At 37.9% G+C, this 15174-nt stretch overlaps 1 protein-coding gene and 1 long non-coding RNA gene across 30 annotated transcripts in view; both read left to right on the top strand.

Annotated features, from left to right (window-relative positions):
• ranbp2 (RAN binding protein 2) overlaps nucleotides 1-15174 on the top strand; it is a 231696-nt gene that overhangs the window by 174583 nt on the left and 41939 nt on the right. The gene's annotated exons all lie outside the window — the stretch shown is intronic.
• On the top strand, nucleotides 1375-9681 carry LOC127964430 (uncharacterized). The gene is made up of 2 exons (XR_008155041.1): nucleotides 1375-1545; nucleotides 9326-9681. It is a non-coding gene; the product is annotated as an uncharacterized LOC127964430 (long non-coding RNA).

Here is a 15174-nt window from a genome sequence, read left to right on the forward strand (position 1 = left end):
GGAGTATGACGGCCACCTTTTGCTTGTTGAGCAGCAATGTACGAAAATGCAGTCGGAAAACGAAATGCTTCGTTTGAAAGTAACTGATCTGGAGACTCGCTCCCGACGGCAGAATATTAAAATCGTCGGCTTGCCTGAGAAAATCGAGAACGGACATCCAACAGAGTTTTTGGCCAAGTTCATCCCTGAGCTGCTGGGCGCTGACAACTTTCCCAAACCGCTGGAGGTGGACCGGGCTCATCGGCTGGGAAGACGGCTCTCTGAGAACGATGTGCGCCCACGTGTAATGATAGCACGGATTCATCATTTCCAGCTGAAGGAGAAAATACTACAATTGGCCCGCCAGCAGTTTCCTCTGCGCTTCACTTTTTTCCTGATTACCCAGCGGAGGTGATGAAGCAACGACAGGCATTTGATCCCGTCCGCACACGACTCCGAGATGCAGGTGTGAGGAGCGGTTTCATCTACCCGGCACGGCTGCGGGTCTCCAGTGACACCATGGACAGAGTTTTTTCGTCCTCGCAGGATGCTGAGACTTTTGCAGAGACTCTGTCTTGACTTTCGGTATGTGACTTTTATGCTGCTTGTACAGCAACCGGGACATTTATATGACAGCTTGTAAGGAATGTGTGTATGTGCGTTTACATATATATATATTTTTTCTTCGCTGTTGATTTTCACAAACACTTGTCCTCATTAGTGGAGAGGATGCAGGGTCCATATGTTAACTTAGTGGCCGGTTAGTTGTTCCTGTATGGTCCGGCAGTCCCCAAGAGAGTATGTTGGGTTTGCAGTCTCACTTTGTTTGGGAAAGTGGGAGGTGGGGAGGGGGGTGATGTTCTTGCTCGTTTTCATGTGTTCCTCTTGTCTTTCTTATTATTTTATTAGGGCATTTTATTTGTACGCTGCTACTATGCAAAATCTGTATGCATCCTGATACACTTTCGCCAGGTGGTGGCATCACTTTTACTAGTTGGAATGTGCGCGGCCTGTGTCACGTTCTCAAGTGAGCTAAAGTGTTTTCTCATTTAAAATCTCTGTCTACTGATGTAGTTTATTTGCAAGAAACACATATCAGACCCACAAAGGAAAAGTTACTCAGATGTAGCTGGGCCAATCAGATTTTTCAGTCCACATTCTCCAGTAAAACCCGGGAAGTGGCAATTCTTATCCGCAAGACTGTTCCTTTTAGGCATGTTTCTACTGTGAGTGACCCAAATGGCCGGTTTATTTTGGTAACTGGCTACATTCACTCATTTCATGTTATGCTCCTTAATGTATACGGTCCAAATTTTGATGACCCAGCTTTCTTCCGTAAGATATTTAGTTCACTGCCTGATCTCTCAGATACACATTTAATTGTAGGCGGTGAAGGAGTGGATGCCGATTTGCCATATCCTTCATACTGATATTAATTATTTTATTACATGATTTCTTGTTTGACTATTAATCAAGTTATAGCAAGAGTGAAATGTGTAACCTTATGTGTGCTGTATTTCTTTTCCTCAAGATTAATGTCCACATATTATGTGTGTGTATCCAATCGTAATGATAAGACACTTGCCAGTGCTAGAAAGCCTTGAATTTTAGATAAGTTCTCTGTGTATGTGTGTTAGTATCTGTCTGTACAGGGAGAAGCTCAGACAGTCCCAGGACAAACCATCAACTGCCAGTGTCCAGCATATCAGATATACGTCTTTGGAGAGTTTATCTAGGTTTTGGAACCAGTCAGAATTTTGTTGACTCATGTATTGACGCAATTAGTATCCTTTGTTGACATCCCTGATCAATCATCAAACCAAGGTAGGAAAGATTTTAGATTTAATATTATTGGTTAGGGACTGTCTGTAAGTGGAGGGGGTCGAGAGAAGGAGGAACGATAGACTCACTCAGACGTGAGGGGGTAGACACCAGCTCCAGGGTGGAGTAGGTAAATTGGTGTCACAATATACCTGTAAATAAGTAACCTTGTGAGTATAAGGGGTACAAGTACACATCGGTAGGTCTTGATATAAGATATTTAGAGATGTGTACAGTTACAGAGGGAACAGGTGCACACCTATAGGTCTTAGAGAGAGACGTAAAAATTTGTTTCTAGGTGTGCACAGTCCAGGGGGGGACAAAAACGCATTCTTAACAGGCATGTGAACCCGTAAAGGGCAGTGCTGGGTCAAGCACAGAGAGCCAAAAAGCACGAGAGGCCATAAAGGGCAGTGCATTTACGGCCGGGTAAGCCAAAGTAGGGGTATGGGAAATCCCGAGAAGAATGTAAGACGCTAGACAGGGGTTCTAGTCGTATCTCGCTCTTCCAACTCTCGATCACCCACCATTACAGACAGGGGCGCCCCGAGCTTAGAAATAGGCCAGGTCAGTGGTTAGGGAAAAGAGTATCCAAAATTAGTGTTTAAAAATAAATAGTGATAATTCATATGTGCACCTATAAAAATATAGGGATATATGCAAAGGGAAAGTATTGATTGATCTGGGATGCCTCAGGAACAACCCCAAAAGAGCTAAAATGTAGTTTTCATGACCCTGATTGGATTGGACCAGTATATGGAAATTCTGGAATATACTTTGCAATTTCATCACGCAGAAGTCAAGTGCTGTTGGTAAGATCGCCGCCTCAATATGTTTTTGGTTTATGATAGAAATATGACTGACAAATTAGGTAACCTGGTCAGCCCTGATAGAAATAATGAAACAGAAGAGAGCAAATGCTGTAAACAGTTTGGCTCTGAAGCTCTGACTTTAAAAAAATATATATATATTCTCTGAATTCATTTAAAGAATGATCAGTCTGAGCTTTGATTCTGATTGTAATGTTAAAACAAAAACTTGATTGGCTTTAAACTTAGAAAGAACCTGAGAAATAAACATTTATAAATGTATGTGCCGATTTGTTAAAAATAATCCCAGAAGTAACTGAGTGATGATTTAATCTGATTCTCTGTGCATAGAAGGTTTAAATGACAAATAATGATATCATAAGATCTGTTCCAGTTCTTATATAATTGTTGAAAGTCCTGACAAGGAATACTGAACAGAATTCTGGGTTAGTGAAAAAAAAAAAAAAAAACTGTAGGCACACAAATTGGCAGTGGCATTTTGGAAAAACTTAGAAGCTTATGTTTTGTTAAAAAAGATAAAATTACTTTGACTACAATGAAGCCGTTGTTTTATCTCATGCTGGCCCCCACCATGACTCTGGCTTAAGCTTTGAAAGTACCAGAGACATGTTCTGAGTAAAAAAAAAAAAAATGTAATTCCTATATTTACTAATGTTTGGCCAAAAGAGTAATTTTATTGTTGGATTGCAAAATTGTAGTCACGCAGCATCATAAAAAAAGAAAAAAGAAGAGAAAAGAAAATTATTTTTTGTTTATGTGATGATAAAGTTGTAAACAAGTAACATAAACGGGGGTTTCAAAGTAACTTTGAAGACAGCATGCTAGCAAGACCCAAAGTAATATACCTGGGTCAGATAACCTCTGACAGATTTAAAACCAATGTTGAAATTCAGAAGCCATGGCCAGAATTAAGTTAATGGATAAATACAAGTTGATGTAAAAGTAATGACAATGACTGCAAAGAACTTTGAGAAACATTTGAGTTGCGAAAATAAAGTAAAAATACAAATATAAAGATGTTTATTTTTAAAATGCATATAATTTCTGACAAGTTTTAAACTGGGCTAGAGTAAAATGATAGTACGATGAAATTATGTTAAAAATGAATGAAAATGCATTGTTACGAGTCCTGAATCCCTCAGAGTTCTCTCTCTCTCTCATTCAAAGTAAGCTAAAATGCCATTATCTGAGCCTGTGTTTAAGTGATAAGATATTTATAGTACAGCACAGTGTTTCAGTCAAATCATAGGCAGAGATGCTAAAGGACATGCTAAAAAGAGTTCAGATTTAATGCATTAAGAGGGCAATTGGTAGTTAAATGTTCAACTGCCCAATGCATGTAAGAAATAAGAGATTATAAAAATAATGAATAACAATTTAGGAGCAATTGTTGATGAAACATGAGGTCTTTAAAATCATAATACAGACCCTGAACTATAGATGTAATAATTTTGAATAGTTAAACAGTTGTATTGCTATTTGTTCTATGACCAGTAACTTATCTGTCTTATTTTTAGTCTCCACCATCATACAGGGCCTGATGGCTGCAGCTACAGAAGCAACAGAAAATTACAATGAATGGACGGGTGTGAAAAATAAATTCACTGAGTAATCTCAGCATGATAGTTGGAGGTATCCAATTGATTTTAGCAATTAAATATTAGTTTGATTAACCCTTTTCAATGTTTTAACACTAGTAGGTGCTGTCAATGGCTCTCATGGTTCTTGAGTGCACCTTTCCTAAGCTGCAGGAAATACTGGATTCTGGAAGAAGACTGTCGAGGATGTTTCAACGGGAAAGAGTGGTTACCAGTGTGCATGAGGTGATTTCTCAATGACGGGTAAGATCCTCTTCTGGCCAATAGGGGACAACCTAAGGCAGGGGGTCACCGCCACTGGGCACCTGCCCTGAAGGGAGGTGTTATATGTGAGATGGTAGTGGAGTTGAGCGGATGCTTGATAGGCCTAGAGCATCATTAAGAGAGGAACTGTAGGAAGTACAGCAATCTGCCTCAAAATGTGAGCTCCTCCAGACCTGATCACCAGCAACCGCATTCCTTGACTGATTGTTGTGACAAGCGTCCACAACTTGATGCCACTATGCCAGGGGATCACACCCTGAGGAAAAGAGACTTATTTATAAAGAGTTAATGGCAATGGGCTGTCAAGAACCATCTGAGACCATGTGATGACAGCCATTATTTTGAGACAAAAATTTCTTATGAGGCTAAAATGATATTGAACTAATATGTCTATATCATAGTCTTTACTCGTGCAGGTCATTAGGCATGACACAAGATGATAACAAGATATGGTGGTGGCTAAAAATGAAGACTGCTTCTGCTTAATCAAGAGATGGTTTAGATAACAAAGGTTAAGGGAATTAAGCACGTAAGGTAAAAATAATTTTAAAGAAATGTTCCTAGCATTATGTATTTTAAACAGTTTAAACTGAGATTTTAGATCTAGAAACTTTGACATTTTTAACTTATTTGAATAATTTAGGGTTATATGTTGTAATGAATTTTATATTATAGTCTAAGTTAAAGTTTGGCAAAAATTGTCAAAATAAATAAAGAAATAATATTTTGCACAGTAAGAGAGAGAGAGAGAGTGCTTGAGTGGAGGCAGGGATAGTGCTCTTCTTCTATTATTGGCCTGCTAAGTAAGAGTAACCAAAACAGAGCAATGATTTTAAGACCAAAACAACCCAGCTGATTTTACTCTAAATAAAAATCATTAATGAACAGGCAAACTTTGAGATTAGATAAGAGATTAGGTACAAACTTGGTAAAATGCACAGACAATGTTTGAGTTTAAATCCTTCCGATTTAATACCAAAAGGAAAACCTTAAATATGAGCTGTTAAAATATAAATGTGTTAAGTATGTGCATGCACGAGGATGGCTATATATATATTATTGGGGGACAATTCTGTTCCTGTTTTGTTTCAATTGAGTCACTAACCTCTGGAATGAGTGTTTTATCATTACAGATGTGTTAAGTGAAATTACTTTACAGAAGTCGGTAATTCTGAGTAAAACTAATGAAAAGACAATGCCGAACATGGGACGAGCTTTAAGAGGATTGGTTATCCAGCTCTGTCTGCTACTGGTAATAATGACTTATTTTGTCTTTTATAACGCTGATTTAAATCACTCTCTGGATTAATATGTTTAAGAGTGTTTATATGATTGGATTTGTGAAATTTAAGTTTGCCGTCCAAAATGGGTTTAAAATCCATGCCTAAATTTAAATGAGGGTCTAAATTTTAACAAGTTAACACTTTGTTGTTTGAATGGTAAAGGTAAATATTTTAGACTTGACGGCAGAAAAACAGTGACAGATTGGCTACGTCACTAACCAAATTATCCAGAGAGCACCCTCACATAAAGAAGCCTGGTGGGAAAACAAAGGAGTGAATCCTGCTTGTGTAATATAGTGCAAAAGCTTTATGTAGTGGTTTATGTAGAACAGAGATAAGTTGAACAAAAACGTGTGGATGGCCCCTTAATGGAGCAAATCCATGACAAGAGGTTTGAATTAATTGAAATAGCACAGCAAAAAAAATAATAATAATAAATTTTGTTTGAACAAAACAATTGTAATAGGCTCTATGGAGCTGCTTATGAACACCTGTCAGGTCAAATCAAATTAATATTGTGAACACTGACAGGGCTTTTTGATAATGTATACTGTTTCAATACAGATTTACAGAAACTGAGGATGTCTCTTTTATAAATATTTGGGCGTTTAGAACTAAGTAATAGTATTGTTCATTTAGTAATAGTATTGGGAAATCTGTGTGCTCTTTTTTTTAGTTTATAATAATTTATGAGTAAATAAATATCACTACCAATTGACAAACATGAACGAGGGTTTTAAAGACATTGATCACGTAGCTGATGTGTAAGCATTTCTAACTGACAAAACAGTGAGAACTAAATTGACTTAATACGAGGTATTGAGGATTTGCTTCTGAATGTGTCGCTAATATAGTCTGAGTACAGTAATATGGTATGAAAATTGACAAGATTTGCATTTGAAAAAAAAAAAGGGTAATAATAAGGCAATGAGTATGGTTAACAGTAATGTCCTGGTATAAAATACATGCATGACAATAAGTGGATAGGTTAGTTGTATTTTTGAAGTTAGACACTTCGATACTTAAAATGTAATTTTGATCAAATGTTGTTAACAATGACAAGTTTGGGTTAATGGTTGATGTATGTTTAAACAGCATGTGAACTATGATGACTGCAACTGGATTCGTGGTGAAAGTAAAACTTTATAAAAGGGCTATTAAGTAATAAACTAGGAACTGCTCTAGGTTTTCGAGGAAATAATGATTATGATTATGATTATTTTTATTTTTTTAAGATGGCTCAATATTGATCTTACTTATTTTTGGTTTGTTTATTTTTGTGTTTTTAACACCAAGTTTGGAATGAAAGGGTATAATGGTTATTCAATCTGTATAATTGTACCATGGATCGGGAAAATGATAGATTTTCATAAAATAAGGGTATCTTTACTGGGATTTAGGTTATAAGCAATGTCTATATTTGGTATCTGTGAGGTGACTGAGGGTCTGACATATGTCAGGAATGCAATAACAGTGGTTATTCATTTAGCCCGGCTTCCAGAGAATAATATATATATATACGTTTATTGTAATGAGTTTATTTTAAGATATGACCAAATTAACTAAAATTCATCATAGTTGTATAAAACATGCTAAAAGAAAACAAATAAGGCAAATATCCTTATTAAGGGTTAAAAAAAAAATGAATTGGTTATAGTGTATGCGGTTTTCTTTAATGATTTGTTAAATCTGGTTAATGAATATGCAAATTTAGTCTTAAGGCTGTTGGATAAATGTTTTGTTTTAGAGGGTAAGTGTGAAGTAGCTGTAGTAGGAAGAGAGGTATTTACAAAGATATGTTGATGAAAGTATATATGGATGGAGGACACTTTTCCAGGTAGAGGGACACACAGAATAATTCACTGGAAAAGACATTATGTTAAGAAAGACTAGTGCAAGTGGCGATATTGTGGGATTAAGTAAGTAGATGAATGTATATGGGAAGTAAGAATGATTATGGGAAGTATTTTGTACAAAATAATGTGTTTATTACTAGAAATATCAGCCAGTACCAGAGATCTTAAGTATATGCACCTGCTTAAGTTGACCAACAGCCTGCATTCTTAGCATGCATCACAACTACACCTGACCTCATATATTAGACCAGATGTGGGGTATTAGACCCCACACTGATCTAAAACGGGGGACTGAAGGAGTGACTGCCGAGTTGCAGTGTTGGGTGTAACGCGTTACTGTAATAATATTACTTTTTTCAGTAACTAGTAGTGTAAGGCATTACTCGTCTGAAAATGGTAATATTATTACAGTTTTCCCAAGCTAGTTACTTGCGTTACATTTGCCAGTAGCACCTTCATCACACACACAAGGCACACAACACAGAGAACAGAAGGGAAGGGAAGGAGGGCGTGAATGGAACAGTGATTGGTCTGGGTTTGGCACGAGGTATCATTTACCATCACTGATTGGTCGACAGCCGGAGCAGAGCGGCACGCTCAGACAGATGGGGAAAAATGGAAGCGTCAACAATGGCAAGCTCTTTTTCAGAGGAAGGTTCCCAGCAACAGAAAGCTAGTTTCGACGGGTGGAGATTCAGTAATTATTTTGTAGGAGTGCTCCGATCACGATCGGCCGCTCGTTAATGCGCATCTCAGTAAAGCCGGTTCTCTAATCAGCGGTTTATTCCATCAGGTGCGTGAACCATATGTTCATACAACCGTGCCAATAAACGCTGAAAATGAACGTGGATTTGCGCATCTTCTCAGTTAATAACGGCTCTGTGTAGTAACAGCTGCTCTATGTGAAATCACGCACCTGAGGGAATTAACCGCTGATTAGAGAACAGGTGTACTGACGAGCAGTAATATAAGTGAGTTGTGTAAACAGTGATTTATGTGACTTCAATTATTTCTTATTAAACTGAAATCGAAAAGTAAAAAGTATTTTTTGGAAAAACCACATCCTAGTGTTAGTCTTCATATGCTGCTGAATAGTGTTAACACGGATATAGAAAAATAAGGAGTGCAAGAGATTGATTCCTAATGTCAGTTTATTTTTAATTAATACTATAGTAGTTCGGTTCCCTTTACATCTTTAACTACCCGTTAATTTATCAATTGAATGGGTGACCTATCCTCATTAATAGAGCAAACATTTGCCCCCCCTGAGAGAATTGGCAGGAGCCGCCACTGATAAAGACCCTAAAGAACACTCCTCCTTTGTATGTTCTCCCTCCATCTGATGCATCTCAGGCAATCATAGAGTAATTAAGAAAAAAAGATGTAACTAGTAATATAACTAGTAATATAACTAGTTACTTTCTCCAGGGAGTAATAAAGTAAAGTAAGGCATTACTATTTTTGAGAGTAATATGTAATATGTAATATATTACTTTTTTGAGTAACTAGCCCCAACACTGCCGAGTTGCCATATCCTTCATACTGATATTATATTATATTATTACATGATTTCTTGTTTGACTATTAATCAAGTTATAGCAAGAGTGAAATGTGTAACCTTATGTGTGCTGTATTTCTTTTCCTCAAGATTATTGTCCACATATTATGTGTGTGTATCCAATCGTAATGATAAGACACTTGCCAGTGCTAGAAAGCCTTGAATTTTAGATAAGTTCTCTGTGTATGTGTGTTAGTATCTGTCTGTACAGGGAGAAGCTCAGACAGTCCCAGGACAAACGATCAACTGCCAGTGTCCAGCATATCAGATATACGTCTTTGGAGAGTTTTATCTAGGTTTTGGAACCAATCAGAATTTTGTTGACTCATGTATTGACGCAATTAGTATCCTCTGTCAGGGTATAACTGTGGTTGATTTTGTATTGTACTGGGGGCGGCCTGCGAACTCCTTCGAGAGTGTTGAAGCTGACTTCTGCTGATGAAATTGCAAACTATTTTCTTCAAGTAAAATTATTATTATTAATTGAACTCATCTCTGAGTCCTGGTCTTCATTGCGACATATCTGGTCCTTGGGTTTTAACTGTAAATTCCCCTACAGCGGCGATTTCAATTATGTGCTTGACAGCCGTTTGGATAGGTCAGCCCAGTCAAATCACTCATCTACCTCCTCCATGGTTTTAAATGACTTAATGTCTTCTATGAATCTAGTTGATATTTGGAGGCTTGGACATCCTACAGATAGAGATTATTCTTTTTTCTCACAAATGCATAAATCCTTTTCGAGAATACATTATTTTTTAATTGACTCTAAATTGATATCCAACGTTATTGCCTCAAAATATCATAATATTCTAATGTCTGACCACTCTCCTACTTCATTGGTCCTTGATCTTAATTATAAAAAACAGCAGTTTACCTGGAGTCTCCACCCATCATTGTTTTCCGATGCATCATTCTGTCAATATATATCCACTAAGATTTCAGAATTCCTAGAGAGTAATGACAATTCGGAAGTCACAGACTCCACTTTATGGGAAACTTTTAAAGTTGTGATTCGGGGTCACATAATATCTTTTGAATCTTCTCTGAAAAAGGAACGTAGTAAGCGACTGTCAGAAATCGAAATTGAACTATCGCAGTTGGAACTTGTCTATAGGACTTCCTCCAGCCCTTCCACCTTACAAAATATTCTTAAACTCAAATATGAATATAACACTATACTTTCCAGTCAGATATGCGATCAATTGTTTAAGATCAGGCAGAAACACTTCGAGTTGGGGGATAAGCCCCATAAATTGTTGGCCCAACAGTTGAGAGGCTTGCAAGCTAGTAGAGCCATTCATAAGATTAAATCAAAGACTGGAGATCTAGTTATTGATCCTAAAAAGATAAACGATCGTTTTAGGGAATATTATGAAGAGTTATACATGTCAAAAGCAAAAGGGAATGTTTCTGACTGGATGGAGCATCTAAGACTCCCTAAATTAAGTGCGGCTGCTTGTGAAGCTTTGAATTCTGACATTACCATGCAGGAGATTTTGGATGCTTTAAAATAATTTCCCAATGGCAAGGCTGCTGGCCCAGATGGTTTCGGAATTGAACTGTATAAAAAAATTTCTATGAAGATTGCTCCTCTTCTTTTGAGGATGTTCAATCATTCATTTGGAACCCAGAAATTTCTGCCCACATTGTATGAAGCTAATATTTCTTTGTTATTAAAAGAAGGTAGGGATGAAGCTGAACCTTCATCGTTTCGTCCTATCGCACTAGGCTTTGATCGCACTATCAAACTGGCTTTGTCCCAAATAGATTTTCCTTTTTTAATGTCAGAAGATTGATGAATATAATGTATCATAAGTATAGTAAGGGCTCGAAGGTGGCTGCCCTTTGCCTAGATGCGGAAAAGGCATTCGATCAAGTAGAATGGGCATATATGGTAAAGGCCTTGGAGGAGTTTGGATTTGGTCATCAATTTGTATCGTGGATTACAATGCTATATGCTCATCCATCTTCCTCCATTCTCACGAATCAAGAAAGATCATTGCCGTTCCGATTACACCGTGGGACACGCCAGGGCTGCCCCCTCAGCCCATTGCTCTTTGCCATTGCCATTGAGCCTCTTGCCATTAGTATCAGGAATCACCCTTCTATTGAACCCATCCGACTGGGTAATGTGGATCACCATATTTCCCTATACGCGGACGATCTTATTAAAACATTTGGTGAGGTTTCTGGATATACAATTAACTGGCAGAAGAGTGAGTTCATGTCACTGGGCGCGGATCTTAACACTGAATTTTTGCATAATCTCCCGTTCAAAATTACAAACAGGCTGAAGTATCTTGGTGTAGTTTTGCCGAAAGACCCAAAACTAATTTTTAAGATGAATTTTCTTGAGAAACTGGAGAAACTGAGGAGGGACATTGAAAAATGGAGGACTCTCCCTCTTTCTATGGTGGGTCGTATAAATGCCATTAAGATGGTTTCCCTGCCGAGGTTCTTGTATCTCTTTCAAAATTTACCTTTTTTTTTGGCACGATCTTTTTTCAAATCGTTGGATTCGATAATTCTTCCTTTTATTTGGGGCTTTAAAGCACACAGAATTTCAAAAACTCATTTACATAAACCAGGGAAAATGGGTGGGTTAGGACTGCCAAATTTTCTGCATTATTACTGGGCAGCGAATGCTAGAGCCCTGGTTTATTGGCAGGAAGGATATAATATGGAGGTATCTGCCGAGACTCCCCCCTGGGTTGCCATTGAAATGAGTGATGTCAAAAATAGCTCTCTTCCAGCACTTCTTTTCTCAACACCCAGACCTCTTGCAACTGTTAAGATGGATAATATGATTATCTTTAATTGCTTAAAAATATGGCAGCAAATTAGGAAAGACTGCAGACTACCAGGCACTTCTATCCATGCTCCAGTATATCGCAATCATGCATTCTCTCCATCCCTCTCGGACGGGTCTTTAAACAGTTGGAGGCTAAAGGGTGTGGTCACTTTGAAAGACCTGTATGTTAATAAACAGTTTGCCACATTTGCACAGTTACAAAATAAGTTTTCTCTTCCCCCAACACATATTTTCAGATATTTGCAGATTAGGAATTATGTTCATCAATGTGTGCCTAACTTTGTGTCTCTTCCGGAAGATAAAATGATCTATAAGCTTTTGTTGGGCCCACTTGATTCTAGAAAATTGGTCTCTGGCTTTGTAAATATATTCTCTGAACGAACAGTTTATGCTACACACTTTTTGAAAAACTCCTGGGAGGAGGAGCTGGGAATGCAGATTGGAGATGATGTTTGGAGGGAGGGTCTTGCTAGGATCCGATCTTGTTCTATTAGCACCAGACATCAGTTAATGCAATTTAAGGTGATGCACAGGCTTCACTACTCAAAGACCAAATTGCACAGAATTTTTCCCACCATTTCATCGCTTTGTGACCGATGTAAATCTGCAGAGGGCTCCCTGACTCACATCTTTTGGACATGCCCGAAACTGAATAATTTTTGGTGTAGCATATTTAAGTGGTTCTCTGACATGTACAGCTGTATATTTGAACTTGACACAATGATTGCATTGTTTGGGGTTTCTCCTTCTTTACTTAATCACAGAGTTTCGATGCAAAGCACAATTATGTATGGAATGGTAGTTGCAAAGAAAATGATTTTAAAACTTTGGAAGTCAGATACTGCGCCTCAGTTTAGGATCTGGTTAAGTGAGCTCATTGGTATATTGCATATGGAGAAGGTCCGCTATGGCATAATGGACAATATTAATACATTTTCAGATATTTGGGAGCCATTTTTGGCTCACCTTGACAAATATAACACTGAGTTGGACCAGCAGGGAGTTCATAGAGTGCCAACCACCATTACCATCTCTGTTTAGTACTTGTGTTGAAATTCTAATGTCAGTGGTGCAGTAGTGTACTTAATTATTGTTGTTTTTAAATATGCCCTGTTTTTTTTTTTTTTTTTTTTTTTTTTTGGTGTCTGTGTTCTCTTTTGCTAGTATATTTTTTCCTGTCTGTTTTTCTTTTGTTACTTGTATACAAAATTCTTATTTAAAAAAAAGAGTTACAAATTTCCTGCTCTTATCATCTGATTGTGGTTGTATCTCTCTATCAGTTTTATTGGATCTTAGTGCTGCGTTTGACACAATTGACCACAACATTCTTTTGCATAGACTGGAACACATTTTTGGAATTAATGGAAGTACATTAGCATGGTTTAAATCATACTTATATGACCGCCATCAGTTCGTGGCAGTGAATGAAGATGTATCATATCAATCACAAGTGCAGTATGGAGTACCTCAAGGCTCAGTACTAGGGCCACTACTCTTCATGCTTTATATGTTACACTTGGGAGATATCATCAGGAAACATGGTGTTAGCTTTCACTGTTATGCTGATGATACTCAGCTCTATATTTCTTCACGGCCCGGTGAAACACACCAATTTGAAAAACTAATGGAATGCATAGTCGATATAAAAAATTGGATGACGAGTAATTTCTTACTGCTAATTCTGAAAAAAACAGAGGTGTTAATTATAGGACCTAAAAACTCTGCTTGTAATAACCTAGAACACTGTCTAAGGCTTGATGGCTGCTCTGTCAATTCTTCGTCATCAGTTAGGAACTTAGGTGTGCTACTTGATCGCAATATTTCCTTAGAAAACCACGTTTCTAGCATTTGTAAAACTGCATTTTTCCATCTCAAAAACATATCTCAGTTATGGCCTATGCTCTCAATGTCAAAAGCAGAAATGTTAATCCATGCATTTATGACCTCAAGGTTAGATTATTGTAATGCTTTATTGGGTGGTTGTTCTGCACGCTTGGTAAACAAACTACAGCTAGTCCAAAATGCAGCAGCAAGAGTTCTTACTAGAACCAGGAAGTATGACCATATTAGCCCGGTCCTGTCCACACTGCACTGGCTCCCTATCAAACTTCGTATCGATTTTAAAATATTGCTTATTACTTATAAAGCCCTGAATGGTTTAGCACCTCAGTATTTGAATGAGCTCCTTTTACATTATACTCCTCTACGTCCGCTACGTTCTCAAAACTCAGGCAATTTGATAATACCTAGAATATCAAAATCAACTGTGGGCGGCAGATCCTTTTCCTATTTGGAGCTTAAACTCTGGAATAACCTACCTAACATTGTTTGGGAGGCAGACACACTCTTGCAGTTTAAATCTAGATTAAAGACCCATCTCTTTAACCTGGCATACACATAACATACTAATATGCTTTTAATATCCAAATACGTTAAAGGATTTTTAGGCTGCATTAATTAGGTAAACCGGAACCGGAAACACTTCACATAACACTGTACTTTCTACATCATTAGAAGAATGGCATCTACGCTAATATTTGTCTGTTTCTCTCTTGTTCCGAGGTCACCGTAGCCACCAGATCCAGTCTGTGTCCAGATCAGAGGGTCACTGCAGTCACCCGGATCCAGTACGTATCCAGACCAGATGGTGGATCAGCACCTAGAAAGGACCTCTACAGCCCTGAAAGACAGCGGAGACCAGGACAACTAGAGCCCCAGATACAGATCCCCTGTAAAGACCTTGTCTCAGAGGAGCACCAGGACAAGACCACAGGAAACAGATGATTCTTTTGCACAATCTGACTTTGCTGCAGTCTGGAATTGAACTACTGGTTTCGTCTGGTCAGAGGAGAACTGGCCCCCCAACTGAGCCTGGTTTCTCCCAAGGTTTTTTTCTCCATTCTGTCACCGATGGAGTTTCGGTTCCTTGCCGCTGTCGCCTTTGACTTGCTTAGTTGGGGTCACTTCATCTACAGCGATATCATTGACTTGATTGCAAATAAATGCACAGACACTATTTAACTGAACAGAGATGACATCACTGAATTCAATGATGAACTGTCTTTAACTGTCATTTTGCATTATTGACACACTGTTTTCCTAATGAATATTGTTCACTTGATTTGACGCAATGTATTTTGTTTAAAGCACTATATAAATAAAGGTGACTT

The sequence above is a fragment of the Carassius gibelio genome, chromosome B9, assembly GCF_023724105.1.
Source record: "Carassius gibelio isolate Cgi1373 ecotype wild population from Czech Republic chromosome B9, carGib1.2-hapl.c, whole genome shotgun sequence".
NCBI classification, from domain to species: Eukaryota; Metazoa; Chordata; class Actinopteri; order Cypriniformes; family Cyprinidae; genus Carassius; species Carassius gibelio.